Raw genomic sequence first — 17,651 nt, 5'->3', positions numbered from 1 at the left:
TGTGCAGTAAGACAGCAGAGCTAAAAAATGATTGCATAACTTAGTGTCAGGGGAATCTTTTTTTTTTCATTTTTTTTTTTTTTTTTTTTTTGGAACAAGTATTAAAGAAGAGCCTTTGCTCCTGAGTCAAGTTCCCATGCTTTTTCATTATGTTCTTTGGCTGAAGTGGTCTTTAGATAACAAATGTGTCAAGCTGTTCTGTCTCACTATGTTAGAATTAGGTTATGTCTGTGCAGAAGAAAGTTTTGGAATAGCTGCAAAAACAATTACAATGCTGCTTGATTCACGGATGATGTTAATTGTAAATCCATATTAATCTAAGGCTGGGCAGAAGTTGCCAGAAGGATTCATTTTCTGTGTACCATGACAGATGCTCATCTCCCTTTCTTTTTTTCTGGTGCCTTAGACCTTAGATATCTCCAGTATTTTCTGAAAGCATAAACAGTAGCCTTAAGCAAAGTTACAGTTGATAGGAAGGTTGCAATGGCCTATATTAATCTCCTAACATGACTTCAGCTCTCATAAAAGCAGCTCATAATATTTTAATCATATTCTGGAAGTCTTTGAATACTAACACATAGGAAATATTGTACCAGCAGCTCGTTTCTTACTTAGAAAACTTTAAGGTGAATGTTTTTTTTTTGTGAAGTAATTCTTAACAAAGGACAGATACAAAATGCAATCTGGGAGAGAAAGTCAAGAATGGAAGATAATAATGGTTTTTTTACTCCATTTTAAATTTAAGGTAGAAAGCTATTCTTTTCCATCAGATGCCATGTCTCTTTCTGTTTGCAAAAGTTCTGTGTCTACTGCTGAGCTATAAAAGGCTATTTGTGCAGGAAGTATTTCTGTGTTTGGGGCTGTGCATTTTTGAAAGCTTGTCAGGTTTGTATCCTCTAATGTGCAACTGTTTAAAGCTGCTCAGATGTTTACGAATTGGCCTAGTGGTAAGGAGTATATGAACCTACTGGTTGATTTTGCCTCGTAGATAAATGGTTTGGCAATTTGTCACATGGTAATACCAATTTATAAGCAAGTTTAAAGATACAGAGGCATGGTGTGGGTGCTGGGGAATGTAATTTGAGTGTGGGTTCCAGGTTTAACTTCAGTGTGGCCACACTGCCAGGGGCTGAGCCAGAGGTGAGTTATACAGCTGCCTAACTGAATGGAGAGGGAGGGAGTGATGTACCATAATCCCACAGATTTTCTGCTTGTAGGAAGAATGCTGAGATAGAAACAGCTGCTGAGATATTCCAGCAGAGTATAAAAACAAAGTGTTTCTAGAAATGTCTAGAATTGTCTAGAAGTATCTAGAAATGTCCTGTATCTGTGGCAAAACCCACACAAAAAATTCAATTAATTTTAGTATATTGTTGAAAAATTACCAGTTCTATGGCTGCAAGACCAATGAAGCTACTGATTAATATGAATAGGGCAGTTCATATTCACAAGCATCTTATTAGGCTCTCCACAGACTCAGGAAGATCTTGCTGTTTCCAATATTTTTGAATCGCATTTTCTCCGCAGCCATAAGAGCTAAAAAGTTGGGGGAGGGAAGTGGTTAATGAATAGCAAAGGTGGGTCCAAATTCACATCACAGAAATTGAATAGATATCACAGATCTTCCAGGCCCTTCTGCAACTGGCACAAACAAAGGAATCACTAAATTGTTCCTGCAACAGAGACTGTGAAAGGGTCCTATTAAATGTGCTTTTACCCAGAATGTTTATAACTGTAATTGCTGGTGCAAGTTACTTGGCACAGCAACTGATAGTTCATTCATAACTTGGTGGTTTCTCCGTTAATAAGTTACCCCCTAATTGGTTCCTGTGAAGGTACTTTAAGAAATCATAAAGTTATATTCTTGTAACTTCTCCAGGATGACATCTGCCCCATCCTAGGCACAAAGGACTGGAATTCACCAGCCTGTTCAGCTGTAGTTGGAAGATGACTGGAGATGGGAGAGGAAGATGTAAACTTCTCTCTGTGCTTCTCAGTCCTAAAATTAACAGCTGAACCAGAACAGCATCAACTAGGGTGCTTAGGCCCCTCCAGCATTCAGTTGTTTGGTGGGGGAATGGAATGCATCTCTGCAGTAGAAAATAGTATAAGGACTATTCTATAATGGTATAAGGACTATTCTGTAAGTTCTGCCATACTCAGATGAGATCCTCATCTATAGGGGTCCAAGGATCTTACCATGATTTCTTTTGGTGGTTTATGTTTCCCTTTAGTTCTTGTTGAGGAAATCAAATGCATTTTCTATAGCTAATCCAAGAATAAACTGGCATTGGTTTTTTGCTGTGCCTCCTCAACCTTCTTTTCAATATTCAAAGATAATAACAGACTATTCCTACCATTCCCTTGCTTTTATTTTGGGTTGTTTAAATGAATTTCCAAGTCCATGACCTTCTGTATCAGCACTACCATCTGCTTGAGAATGACATTTTCTTCATCTTGGCAACCAAAGACCTAGAGTTACAGACTTTTATGCCACCTATTACTGTGCAGTAAGAAGAGCCTTTTAGAGCAGCAACTAAAAAAAAAAAAATATCATACTTTATTTTGTAGTTTCTCATGCTTTATGCATACCCATGCAAGATTAGGGTACTAGCATCCAGTACTAATTCACCTTTCAGATTAAATTCACAGCTGATGATTATCTGCACTGAGACCACTTAAGTAGGAGATTGTCCTACAGGGGCTGCACAATTTAAGATTAATTTAATGGTGGTCGTAACTTGGGCATTTTGCGTGGGCTTTTTTCTTTCTCTAGAGTTAGTGGTCTGAACTTCAAATCCAGGTAGGTCTGAAGTTATCTGAAGGATCCTCTGTGGCACACCAAGCTCATAGGAGAAATTTATGAAGCTTGGGTGGGTATATTTTTAGTAAAGATCTCTCATCTCTGTAAAATGTATCCAAATACCAACATAAAGCTGGAAATCTTTTGAGTAGATCTTTTTCGTAGTCTCAGTCCCAAACTTCAGGAAATGCAGTTTTCTAATGCTTTTTAGCTAAAGGTCTCATTTAAGCCGAGTATTTTGTACCTGAATATTTCTGTAATGACTAACTTAAACAGATGTAGTACTACTACAGCTAGGTCTCCATTAGTTAACCCAAGTTTCCTGCTGTTACGTTATTTATTAAGATGGTTATTTCTTGAATTGAAATTTGAGATACCTATTAACACATGTTACGAGCTGAACAGATGGCTATATATTTCTACTCTAAAAAATGTTATGCAGCCAATACAGATGTCCAGCCATCCAGAGGAGTTATAAATATTAAACTAAACAAAACTTTACCTAACATATTTATATTTTTTCCTAAATGTTTATTTAAAAGTTTCTGAAATGCAAATTTTATTGCCCTGGAAAAATGCTGACCTTCATAATACTTTACATGCTGTAAAAGATCATCCCGATGTAAAAAATAACTGCTGGTCAAATCTAATGACTGGCTGCAGAGCACCATTTTAAAAATTAGGATCTCATCTTACAGAATGAATTACACCAAATGATCAGATATGGCCATTACATGGATAGATGGTGAGGCCAACCATGTCACCGCTAGGTTTTCTTGTGGTCCAGAGCACGAAGTCGTGGCAAGGAGTGAAGTGTCTTTTGCCTCATCAAGTGCAGTTTCTGAACTGGAGTTGAGCAGCACAGCCCAGAGCCACTTTTCAAGCTACTAAAGTAGCTTCAGTTGAGAGTGGAAGAAGGGTCTGCTGAGGGATTGTCCTGCAAGGTGTGAGGTGAGGGGGCATAGGGGCCAGAGTGGCCTAAGCCTCTTGATGAGTGCAAGGAGCATTGATAGTTTTGCTGTGTGTGATGCTACACTCTTAGTCATGCCAACTTGGTGCTTAGTATCAAAGTAACTTTTTTATAACATTAAACGTTTTTATTATTTTTTACAACACTAAGTTTTATGGTATTTCTATCAACTCATCCAGTCGTAACAACAATTAAAAGATACGTTTGTTTAGTGAGTAGAGAGCTGGTGAAGGTCTTGTATTGGCTGCTATTGGAGCTGAAGCTCTCCAGTTATCCAGGAACAGGTGTTGGAGGTCAGTGGAAGGACAGGGTTGCCCAGCCTTGCTCCCAGAATGTGCTCAGCCCGTGCTGGCACATGGCAGTAGCATAGAGGGGGTGAGCATCCCTTTTCTGCAGGTGAGGGGAATTGAAACAAAAAGGGGTTACAAGATTGGTTTGAAGTCAGCCCTCCAACTGGTGGCAAAGCCAGAAATAAAGCCCACATTTCTGCAGGTTCCACCAGCATCTTTCACAATTAGGCTAGCTGAGTGTTTTCTAATATCAGCTGCTAGGAAATGCACTAAGACCTATTTGTGCGGGATTTCAATAAGCCAGCCCTGCGACTCCTCAGGGAGGAAATGCACAGTGCAAAATTATGGACTGCAGAGCCTCATTACTCCAGTCACCCAGACCGCAGCTCTAACCGAGAGCTGCTTCAGTGACTCCAGGGAAGGGAAATGCTAGCTCTAGTCCAACTCCCTTGGGACAGTGTCTGTAGCACAAATGTCCCACTACAAAAGGCTGACACTAATGCATATACAAACTGAAGTTGCTTTTTCATCATCAGAACTTGGGAGCAGAGCTACAGTGGCACTGTAGAGGTACCTGACATTGCAGGGGGTGACAGAGCTTGAGTACCACAGGTAGCCCAGCCACAGCAACCCAAACCACCACGAGGTAGTTACCCTGCAAAGCAGCTTTGTGGGGTGACAGGGAAGCAGCTCTTGTTACCCAAGCCATATCGCTTACCTGGCTCTCTGCTGCACTGTAAGTTGCAGTGAGGCCGTTCCCGTGCCTCTTCTGTGGGCAGCGTGAGGAAATTTGAACAGCTTTGATTTAAAACTGGCCACTGCAATGGAGAAAAGACAGGCTGCGAATTAAAACTTGACATGAACATTGATTTTGGTTCTAAATGTTATAACTCTTAACTCTGAAGTTTCCCTGAGAGGCATCGTGAAGGTCCCTTCCCAACAGTTGTTGCTGTGAAACAAATAGGGGCATTGAAAAATAGGGGCTACTGTGCTCAGAAACAAATGTAACAGCCTCATTTTTACATTGACATCTTTTGAGAAAAAAACAATCTTCCCCCTAGACAGAGCAGGACTTCAAGGAGTTTGAGGGCATTTATATATGAAAGGGGGAAGATTTAATTACATTTTTAAAATGCACAAAAGTGGGATGTCCTTAGAATCATAGTTCCCAAATCAGCTGGGCTGGAGAGTATGGGAGAGCAAGAAGGGAATATGTGTTTACAACTGTAGCCAATACAAAAGAAGAATTCTTAACTAAGTTATGTGTGATACCTTTTCTGTTTGCTTTTCTTTGGTATGTTGTTAGGAAATGGGTCAGTTTCAGGAATGTGGTTTTTAATTTTCACTACTATGGTGGGTAAACTTACAGCCTTTGCAAAAATATGGAGTAATGTTCTGGGGATAAGACCAGACCACACTGACTGACACACAAAGAAATTGTCTCTTTAGAAAACGTAAACCTTTAGAATTGCAGAACTGTGAGGGATTTAAAAAAAAGCACTCAGTCTAGTCCTGTACTTGTGCAGGATCAGCTACTCCCAGACCACCCTGGCACATGCACATCCCACCTTCCTCAAAAACTTCCCATGAAGGAAGCTCCTTTGGCTCCCCAGTTGGTCTGTGCTGGTGTCTCACCACTACAGCACAACATAAGGTAACAGAGATTCAGAACATGGCTGTGTTATGTGTTTCGTAGGGACAAATTGGCACTGCCATGACATGGCAGTGAGTTTCACATGAGGTTTAACTTAAACTTTAAGACCTGGAACAATATGAAGGGCCCACTAATGTGAGTGAAAACAAGGTGCTCAGTTTCTGACAATCTTTCTATGGCTGTAGATTAGAAAAACTCCCTAGGACAATGATGGTATTGACTGCTTAAAGAAAAGTAGATCATATTATTTCATCTCTTCTCTGATAGTGTTGTACAGTGCCAAAATTTGAATTGTCTGGAAGCAATAAAAAGAACTGCATTGATAAGAAGACAGGGTGCAAAATTCTAGAACCATCTGTCACATACTTTACCACATATACAGTAGACTTTTGATGTAATTTAATGTTTTTTCCTGTGCTTTGTGTATTCTGTCTTCCTCAGTTTAACATTGAAAGAGAGCCTTCAGATACACTTATGTCATTCCCTTGCGTGGTACGTGCCATGTCCAGATGAAGCTGTACAAGATACCCTACAAGGTAAGCCTGCAGTTCTCATCGTCTGCATTTCTGCCTACCCGCTCAAAAAGAACAAAACCCTGCAGGAGACAACAGATTGCATTCCCTCTCTCTTGCTGAAAACAGTACAGCTCTTTTCCATTTCTTCCCCTACTTGAGATCACCTGTTGATCTCCAGACAGTTCCAGGCCTGCATCTCACACATTTGCTGAGCAGCCCTGCAGCTTCCCCTCCTCCATGACCCCATATGCTGGAAGCAGCTGGTCGGTCTGATCTGTGATCTATTAACCAGCTGCACTTGGCACACAGAGTTACGGAGGAGAGGAGAGAGCCTGCAGGTGAGGGTGTGCCTTTCAGTGTAGCCTCAAGCTGAAAGAAAGGCACGCTCTTCAGCTGCAGCACAATACTGGGTGGCCTGTGCTTGCACATAATTGCACACGCTGTCTCTCAATGCAGCAGCAAAAGCCGAGGGGCCTAAAAATCTGGTTTGTTGCATGATGTGCCATAATTGACAGGAAGGTATCTGGTCTTCTTCTAGAATGCCTATTTTTAAGGACGTTTTCTTGCTCTGTGAATTGAATAAACCAGTTTTTCAATCTGCTACAGGCCCCACCCTGCCTAACCCTGGCTAGTTAACCTGTAACAGATTGCAAAACTGGTTTGAGTCACACAGTGAAGAAAGAGACATAAATTAGGTTTTTAATAGTTTAACTCTTCTCCTCACCAATAACATAAGCCATCGGTTCTTAATAGTGGTGCCACAGAAGAAGCACAGCACATGTCACCCAGTCATTCCTTTGCCACACTGTAATAGCTCTTTTCATGGTTTTGGAGATTAAAACCTAAGTAGGCAGGAGTAAAAGTCCCTTCCCAGTCCTGCAGCCTGAATTCCTGGTACATATTCTGTATGTAGGATTCATATATATGCCATGAAGAGCTCTGACATAACGGAGCAGCCGTAGTTCAATTGATGTGCATTGCCTTGCTAAGCCACGGTAACTGGCTTGTGTGTCTGAGCCCCCTTCAAACCTGGGCAGCAGAACAAACCCATGTCTCTAACAGTTTTTACTTAACTGTTTTGCACTGGCCTGAATTCATTAGAAAACAGCCACATAAAGAAAATGGAAAAGGCACCTACAATGTTTTATACGTGTAGGATTTTAATATTGATACGTTACTAAAATAACTTGATCCCACACAAGTTTATTTTCTGTGTTGTTTTGCTATAATGCCTGGTCAGAAGGAGCTGTGCTTGCCTAGCCTACTGATATAAAATGTAAAGTCAATGAATGTTCCTTCTGAGCTGGTGGCCCTTCCAACTGGCTTTAGATTTCCCATTCCCTCTGGTCCATTTTCAGCCTTTAATTCTTTTATTGCAAAGGGGAGCAGAGTGAGCAGGAGTTATATTGCAGATACACTTTAATGGCGAATTCCAGTCCAGATGCAGCCAACAAGTAAGTTTTGCCCAGGCTACACTGAAGCCACGAAATTGATGAAGCCCACTTACCTGTTTGAGAAGGTATACTGGTGACCATGCTCCTGGTCTTGTGGAAGAGAGATATTATATGTCAGTTCCAGGTTTGGAGGACTACATCCACTAATGGCTTGCCGAGAAAAACTGGAACAGACCCACTGCTTTCTTCTGCAAGGAGTACAGTAAAACACAATGAATAGCTCTGAGGAAGAGCCTACTGCTCTGCGACAGAGCAGCCTCCTGCTAGGCAGTGCTTGGAGGATTGAATTTATCTCAGGCAGAGAAGGACATTAAACTTAAGTTCCTTCAGTCCCGAATGGACCAAAGCTTATCTGGTTTCCTAGGAGGGAAGGACAGTGAATGATAATGTCACCTTCTACCTTCTCATTGCTGTAAAGTGTGGAGGCCAGCTGCCAGTCTGAAAAGTAAGAGCAGAGACCCCCACCCCCAGCAGAAGCAGCTAGGGTCTAAATTACAGGAGGAGAACACCTCCTGTTATGCCAAATAAGGCGTCTTCATGCTGACTGGGGGCAGACCTCTAACTCCTTTCCTAAGGATTTCCCTTTTAGCTAGTTCTAGGTACCTCTAACTTATCTGTTGTGAATCTTATTCTCAGGTACCTGGCTTTTCCCATGCATTGTCCATTGCATCTAACATGAAAGCAAACCCATAAGGCATGAATTGCAACACTGAACCTTGGGGAGGTTTATCCTTAAGAGCATCAGACTAGGGTCACTTGTGCCAGTATGGGGAAAACATTTTAAAAAGGAAAGAAAAGACAATATTATAAACAAAACTACTTGCATTGAGTTTTTGTTTGGGTAATTTTTTTGTGTGAGTGGTATGACCCAAATAAGCAGAGGGTTCATAGAGCATTTTTGTGCTGAGGAGCTGGCAGATGGTGGTGTACTAGCAGAATTTAGCCATTTACCACTACTCTTTGCTAGTATGGACAAGATTAGGTGAAGAAACACTGCCCAAGGAAGGGGTTACAGGCTTCTAATTTTGCCTAACTACTACCCAGTGTTTCTTCTTTACTTGCCATCGGCAGTTAGAAGTGACTCAAAAGCCTTCACCTGCCTATAACTATGTATTCAAGGGCATGATTATTAATAAATCAAACTACATCCCTTTCTATGTGCTCGGAAGGAGTTTAACATTGCTGAATGCTCTACTGCAGCTAAGAATGCAGCCGTTTGGAGTTTCAGTTCTTTCCAATAGTTACTGATGTCAGTTCTGAAATACCTCTATTTTACAAGCCATTTAATTGCTTACTTTAAAAATTCACCAAAGCTCAGCTGGGGCCTGATTTTCAGTGAACCTCAGTTCTGTACCCACAAGGAATTCAGATGACTCTGTGACCTCATATAAAGTGAATAAATTAAAAATATTACTTTTTAAAACTATCGATTGTATCTGACAGAGATTTGGGATACAATATCTGAATGCACAAAAGTTGTACTCATTTGTTTTTAGATCACTTTGGAAGTTGACTTGTAGACAAGTTGGGAGCTTGGCTCTTCATCTATACCAGAGACCAAAAAGTTGCAAGAAGTAACAGAGCTGGAGAGAGGGTTTTTATATATAAATAGAAAGAAAAATTAACTACCGGAGGGCAGTGTGGTAGATGTGTTTGCATTAGGAAAGTCTGACGTGCTAGAGGTGTAAAGAGCAGTTAAAAATTTGGATGGTACTGAGTTCTGCTGTTACCTTTGCTATTGTGAGGATTGCTTTGACTTCCCATAACAATTTTCCGTTGGTGAAAAGGAAGTACTAATGCTTAGGGCACAGGGGTGGGGTGAGGATCAGCTGCTTAGTGTTTATAAAGTGCTTTGAAAATGATAAATGTTATGTAAATCAGGAAATGCTGACAGACATCATCCATCTGGGACTGATTGTGAAAACTAACTAACTAATTTCTTCAGGATCTAGAGGGTAAAAGAAGCACATAAAACATACAAGGCTGTGCAGGTGGTAAAGTAACTGCACTTGTGAGGTCACCTAAGATGAAATCATATGTGAAATGAGGTCAGGATTCTCTATGTGTATGATAAGCATTTGTCCATTACATCACCTCATTGTTTGACACACTTCTACCCAACTATTTAATGACCATTTACAGGACCTGTGATTCACAGTTCCTTATGTACCTCACTTACCTGTGACACCCATTGTGGGCAGAGCACTTTGCCCTGCGTGTTGTGTGGCACACAGCCCTGAGCCACGACCACCTAATGACTAGCTTGACTTGCTGTCATCCCTGTCTTCCTTCTGCCAAAACTTGTTCATTAAGACTGTATAGCTATTCCCCCACATTTGGGAGGCATTGCTCTTCCTGCAGGATACCTGTTTGAAGTGGTCCTCCATTTCCATGGCAATGTGTCCTGACTGCCTCTCTATGGGATGTAAGGCATCATGAGCATATGAGCAGAAAAGCCAGAACAAAGAGAGCATTTGTAATCAGGATTAAGCTTCGCAGCAGCCAGTCCGTCCACTGGAGCTTGCAAAGCTGCAAAACTCTGAATTTTAAGAGCATTAAACAGTTGTTTTAATTTCAAGTAGGTAACACTGTCAGTTCATTTACTGTTTGTCATTACTGGAACATGAGGGAGAAAAAAAGTGAGAGAAGAGTCAGTCCAGTATTAAAATGAAAGGTGGGGATCCTATTCTAATAGACTAGAGCACCAGGTAGCTCAGTGGCTCCTACATCTTCAGATGACTTTTCTTTTTCCTGTTTCCAAAACCGTCTTCCTAAATACCGGCTAGATGAAAAGTATTTGTAGTTCCCCCTGGGAAAGATGAGGAAAGGTCAGGATTTGCATGGTGATATTTACTACTACAAAATCTGTAATGGCCATTCCAGAAACTTGATTCAGTAGTTCTTATCCCTGTGAACTGGGTCCATCTAACTACATACCCATACACCATTACGATTTCCCAGCAGCTTTAGGTAATTTTTTTCTTCTTTCATTACCCAATCAACTGCAAATTACTCTTCATAATTTTCCTACTGAAAAGACATGTAAACCTGGCCTTCAAGGATTAGGTGCAGTAAGGAATGGATTACCTCTCTTTAGATTTCCTTTTATACTCATTTGAACATCCGAATAGTCAAGTTTAACAGGATACACAATATATTCTTCCAAGAGTCTCTTTCCTTTACCTCTACTTTCCTGCTTCCCCCCCCCAGAAGTAGAAAGACTGAATCCTGCTAGGTTTGAATTGCATCAGAAATAGTGCTATGCTCTCTCAGCTTCCTAGTTCTGTCCTGAACAAACCCTGAGCTTTGCAGGTGGCTGGAAGAATTTTCTGTATTATACCAGAAGACTATGCACTGAGAAAATAATAAGGCAAGAGGGACTCACGTACTTTTTGCAGGTCTTATTATGCAGATGGCATAAAAGAGAGCATGACAGGAAGATGTATCTCTCCTGACTTTTTCCTTTTTTAGCAACATCACCCGTAACACCCCTGCTGACCTCAGACTTTCACTGGTTTTCTTCCAATTCTATTTACCATGTGTGGTTCAACTTGCATTATGAATAGAGAAATGGAAAAATCCATGTAAAATAAGTGTAACTAAATTCTAGTTGGGCCTTCAGTGTGCAATCTGTCCTACCTGCCTTGATCGTATACCAGGTATCCCTTCCACTTCAGATGAAGTTAGGTTTTGCATTTATCATAACTTCCAATGATACTTTGGACTCTGTACAGATAAGGAGTATTAAACAATTCTCCCTTGTCTGGGACGGTTTGTTTTCACTTTAGACGCTGTCACTCATGGTTCACTGGTTTTGGTAGCCTTTCCCAATATCTGGCAAATTATCCCTTAGCACGTGGCTTTCCAGAGATTAGGTGAAGCAGCAGTCAGAAGAGCAGATATATGCTGCCCTTGGTGTGACAGGGAAGTGCCCTTTTAAGTCCTGACCTGGGGCCAAGGAGCTTCAGCAGGAAGCTTTTTGCCTGCAGCTCCGTGTCACCCACGTGCTTGCTTGCACCCAAAGTTGTTTATAAACAGATAGGTCCAAATGCTGCACTAATTTACACCTTTTTGCAGTCTTGGCAAAATTGATTGTGAAAGCTGAATTTGTCTTATTGCTGAAGGAGTCACTATCTCCGGTGAAGCTGCCTGGCACTTTCCCTAGTGAAATGTCCTCCATTTCTTGTGTATAATGACTGCCATGTTTGCTGCATGGGAATGAAATTTGGCTGTCAGACTGGTTAATGACTTTACCATCCCACAACATACTTCTTTCCGTACAAATGGTGTGGACAGATGCCCAGTCCAGGCCTAGCAGGGAGCCATGTCTGTGGGACCCATTTCCTTTGTGGTGGTGGCAAAGTGGCCACGGGCTGATTTGGAAGAGCACTGGAACAGGTTGCCATGCTGCTCTTTGAAATTTGGCTGTCAGACTGGTTAATGACTTTACCATCCCACAACATACTTCTTTCCGTACAAATGGTGTGGACAGATGCCCAGTCCAGGCCTAGCAGGGAGCCATGTCTGTGGGACCCATTTCCTTTGTGGTGGTGGCAAAGTGGCCACGGGCTGATTTGGAAGAGCACTGGAACAGGTTGCCAAGGGAGATGGTTGAGGCCCCATCCCTGGAGATATTCAAGGAGAGGCTCGATGAGGCTCTGGGCAACCTGGCCTAGTTGGGGGTCCCTGCTGACTGTGGGGAGGTTGGACTAGATGACCTTTGGAGGTCCCTTCTGGCCTGGATGATTCTATGATTCACTGAAGGGGACAAAGGCGAGGCCTGCCCATGAAAGGGCATGCCAGCCTCCAAGGTGGAGGCAGATGGCAGAGAGCTGGCCTAGCTGCCACAGGGGTGTGCTGAGACAAATTGACACCAGGAATGGTGTTTGTGTGTCCTTCTCGGTGACTGGAAAAGGACTACTTAGAAATAATGCATTTTGGAAAGAAGATGATCTGGACCCTGCCTATCCCTGTAGAAGTTACCTGTGGAGTCATTTTGGTGAGAGAAAAGAATGCTTGCGAATGGTCTTGTACAACAAATCTCACAGCAGGTGGTGCTTTTAAATGCTTTGAAATATTCCTTGGGTGTAGATTTTGGGCATGATCCAAGGGAAGTCTCTAACGGCACTTAGATGGTTAAGATAAACAATAAGGTGTCTCTTATTATTATTATTTTTATTGCTGAAAAACATTGAAATCAAAGGAATTAGGCACTTAAGTACTGAAGAGGATTAAAAATACCTACATTTAACTTTAAACATCTAAATACCGTTAGAAATCTGAGCCAAAGTGAAGGGAGGGAACAACATATTCCGTTTGCATATTAAGCAGGCTGAGAAGCACTCAGAAACCTGAAATTTTGATGAATCAAAGAAAAGAGATTCTTTGGGAATTTTAGTAGGAATTTTTCTTTGTCCTTTTTTCCCTCAGCAGAAAATGGTGGTAATATAACAAAATTTGTAGTGCAAAATATTTTTTAAAAGCCCAGCCACCCAAGTGATTTTCATAGTAATTTGTTTCAATCACTGGTGCTAAGAATTATTGCTATCAGTAGATGGAATAAGCTGCTGTGCTTACATTGTTTGCTCTAAAGCAGGACAAGAGCCACACCATTTTGATGTTAGTGATTTCATCAATGGGAGAAATACACACCCCTGGACTCTGGTCATGTAATTTTAAAAAGCTCTCAGTTCACCTTTAGAAATAAGCAACCAGAATTGTCTGAAATTATATATTTCCAGTCTCTGTACTATTTTAACTCAGTTGGGCTCTGAGGCTGTGGTTCATGTCCTGGCTTCCTCTTGACTTGATTATTGTAATTCATTATTAAACTGTTATTTGTTTTCATTCCTTACACTGTCTGCTGCTTTACAAAGCTCAGCAGCTAGATTTATAATATGGTGAGCTCTGTTCCATTACATTACAGCTTCCCCATAGTACTTTTGCTGGCATGTTCAACAACACATTGATTTGGGTATTTAATTCTTTGCACACTATAGATTAAGCCTAATCTACATACTGCTTTAAAGCATTTCCTGAGATTAGTGGTTTTCCTAATCTGAACTGCAATTCAAATACAGAGTTTTAAAATTCTTTGAGCGCTTGTGATCAAGCTTTGAGGTTCATTCCAAGTCCAAAATGGGCTCTGGATCTAGAAATTGGGAAGCCCATCTTGTTTTCGTCTGCCAATACTCTCTAGGCAGATGAAAGTTTACTTATTCCTAGAGTAAACTAGAAATTCTGTTAACCCAATATCTTTGGCTACCATTTCATCTCTTGGAGACTTAAAAGCATCATCTTTGGGTGGCTGGGATGAAACATGTAAATTATGTGCCCTGTAACCTGGCATAGCTAATGGCAAAGGGGAAAGTAACTACAACTCTTCTGTTAGGCTCCTTAATGTTCCCTATTATCAGTGGTATCATTAATGATGACAAAAGTGGTTCCTATATGTAAACCCCAATCCACCCTCCATCTTATCTTTAAGTATGCTCACACTTGCCTCTGCCCCAGTCTCAATGGGACTTGCACTCAAAATAATATTTTACTGACAAATGCAAGACTTGATAGTACTACAGACTTTTATTCTCTAACAGTGTAGCTTTTTCCTTGTTCTTTCTATCCTTCCTTACCGTACTCCTTTCATTGTTAAGGAAATTCCCTGTCCTCACTGCCATCTCCTGTTCCTACTTCTTCCTGGTTTTCTTCTCATAAATCGCAGTCTCCCCTGTTCTCCCAGCTGGTTTCTCTTCAGCTGTTCTTTCTGCCCCATCAATTATTTTTCTTCTGCAGGTTTCCCTTTCTCCATTTTTATCCCCATTTTTAAACTTTGTTTTCATTCTGTCTGCCTTCATTCTATAGTCACAAATATTTCTTCCACTGTCCTTTCTCTCCTCTTTTCTGTGTCTCTTCTCTTTTCCCTGTCTCTCTCCCTGAAGTCTTTTTATTGGTGTCTGTCTCTTGAATCTCATTCTTTTTCTTAATATATTTTCTCATATTCCCCACTTGTATGTCTCCTTTCTAGCTGAGATAAGCATTTGTCCCCAGGAAATGTCCCTGTCTGGGCTTGTCCCAATGTCCCTTTTTTTCCTTCAGCTTTTGTAATTCTCAGCACACCTGTGTGCCTGAACAAGCCATTCATCAATAAACACGGGGCAAGCAGTTCATCAGAGCAAGTTCTCTGTGTATGAAAGTGACTCCAGTGTACCTTCCTTCTTCATCTACAGGGCCTCCAAAGAAACTTACCCTTGCATGAAGACAGTGGCTGGACTAAAAGGATACTGATGTCATCTTTCCACATCCTCACCCTCTGTCAAAACACGCAGACTTCTCTCTCCCCAGTACACTTTTTTTTTTTTTCTGTCAGAAAATCATGGGGATTCCAGGTATGTATTTTTTGAAATGACTGCCAATATGGTATGGCATGACATGGTGTGACAACCTACATGTTACATGAGCCAAGAGGCCAGAAAGAGCAATAGTTGTCAGAGTTTCCCGACCTCGGTGTTCAGAGGCTATTGGTTTTATCTGCAGCTCGCTGGCCCACAGACCTATGCTCAGCAAGTGCATGATTTAGTCACCATAATAGTTTGCTGTTCATCTTGGTCTCAGTTTTGGTTTTTTAATTCGTACAGTTGCCTGTGAGCAAGATATTGTCAGGACTCAGCCCTGAGTTGGAAACTGTGGATTGTGAATGAACTTTCCCATTGTGCTAATGGAAGACCTCCAGTCTTCCCCAAGCATTTTTTTTTTTTTGAGACCTCATTGCCTGTGAAGAACACTAATAAACAAAGTGTCAGAACCTGAAAAATAATCAGATTTTTGTGAGCTTTCCTGGCCGCTCACCATTAACAGAAAAATGCACAGATACTCTTCTTGAAAGAATTCTGAATGGCAAAAGAGCGACTGAGCTGTCTGTCTGCAGATCTGGGCAAACAGCTACAACCTGGTTTAAGTTTAATTTATGTTGATCCGCAATCATGGGTATAGAAATAACTCCCTTTTTTTTCCTCTTTTTTACTAGGAGAGCCTAATACTGCAAGTTTTTCATTTGTGAGAGCTGCTATAGGTAAGAATTTTCAAACTGCTTATCCATTGTCCAAAAATTTGCTACTGTCCCTCCATGCGTACAAAGCTATGATACCTTTTGGGCCTTGCACAGACACAGAAGTTAGAGTCAGTGTTCATGGTACTTTCTCTTAAAGCTTTATGGGGAAAAAAAATCCCATTAATTTAAAGTTGTTCCATATATCAGTGCATGCAGTGAACATGGTGGAATGAGTGTAGGTCTGGTGATTAAAAACTCGATGGTATAGGGGCTGGGGGCAATGCTTTTTCCTGTTTTTCTGTTCTAGCTTTTAAAAAGAGTTGGTAAACTTTGAGTACACTCAAGAGACTATGTCTTTCATATAGACATCTGCAAAGTGACTGAATTTTACAAATTGTGCAGGCACTTAGACACTTATTAGAACATAATATACACTAAATACAGCTATTTGAAAAGGAGGAGGGGAAAAGAAATTCTGTGTGTGAGGGGGTTCCCTGTAGCCTACTTCGGGGAAGAAATTTTTCATCCAGTATGGAATGGTGTGGGGGAAAATATCCTAAAATGTTTTCATTTTTGCATTCTCCCAATCCTTTCACCAAGAACTGCTCAAACTTTGGCTCCATTTGATATTGTTTCTTGTTGCATGCCATTTCTGTAGGGTTGGGGTTTAGTAGATTTCAGTCAGTATCATTTGTGTGGTTGCACCTTCTGCTTGCGCTGCCAAATCATAACACGCTCTGTGCCTGGTCCACAAAAGTGAAAAACAGGCGCAGGCTCTGTGTGAACTGCAACGTGAGCTTTAAGTGACTCTTTTTCAAGAGGCTCCTGAGTCAGTCACAGGTTAAAATGGTGGCTGTTATCAGCATGGCTGTTTTGCAAAACTGGTACTGGGAAAGCACCAGGACGAGCATGTTTCTGGTATTCACAGAGAGATGTGCTCAGCATCTTTTCTTAATGTGCACAAGTAATATACAGGGCATTTATTGTGAATCCCACCAGCATGTCATGAAGCTATATGCAATGTGAGCATGTTAATGGTGTCTGATGACATCAACATGTAGTTCTTCTGAGGTTGTAATGTGATTTTCCTGACATCTCCAAAAGTGGTAGTCCTGCTGGGCAAACTTTCAAAGGCAGAGAAAAAAGTATGTTTGCACATCAAAATCGGCAATTTATTTCACAAACAGGCGCTGAGGTGTCCAGTTATCCATTCTGCTTATGCAAATACAAATTTTCACAAGCACAACAGCTGTGCCTACCCTGTGATTATTTCCATAAGGTAGTGGATGGTTACCAAAGGAGACATGCCTGATGATAATTCTTAGGGAGCGTTTCTGGGGGATGGGTTGCACCAGTACAAGAAGGGTAAAGATAGCCTGTTGGCACTTAGGGCCACAACTGGAGTGGTGCAAAACTTGTATTGTGAAATCTGAAACTGGTGCCATGTTTGTTGGAAAGGTTGTGACCTGGATTCAGGGTGAAGAGCGTGGCCCCCTGGGCCATGCTACGTCCACCTTGATGTGGGATGTGATGTAGACAAAGCCTTCCTGCTCCCCACCCCAGTTCCGGGTCTCCGTTGGGCCCTGGGGTGCTGCGGGTGGGCGCCTGGGCACAGGCCTGCCTTTCCCCGGGACTGGCGGGGGGCTGTTTGCACAGGGCTCCATGGTGCACCCAAGGGTAAGCTGGGCTCCCCAGGGGAGCCTCCCCCTCCACTGGGGCCCAGTGGCCCGCTGCCGACCCCACTCTGGCAAAGCACCGCCGACCCCGTTGCGGACCCCGGTGCCGACCCTCCCTTAGCGAAGCGCTGCGGGACCCCCGTAGGGCGGCAGGGCGGTCGCCCACCCGCCAGCCGGGCGGCACTCGGCGGTGCCCCGGGCTCCCCTCCCGGCGGGCCCCCTCCCGCGGGCTCCCCTATGAG

The sequence above is a fragment of the Calidris pugnax genome, unplaced genomic scaffold (assembly GCF_001431845.1).
Source record: "Calidris pugnax isolate Ruff unplaced genomic scaffold, ASM143184v1 scaffold248, whole genome shotgun sequence".
Lineage (NCBI taxonomy): Eukaryota > Metazoa > Chordata > Aves > Charadriiformes > Scolopacidae > Calidris > Calidris pugnax.
Note: the sequence above shows the minus strand (reverse complement) of the source record.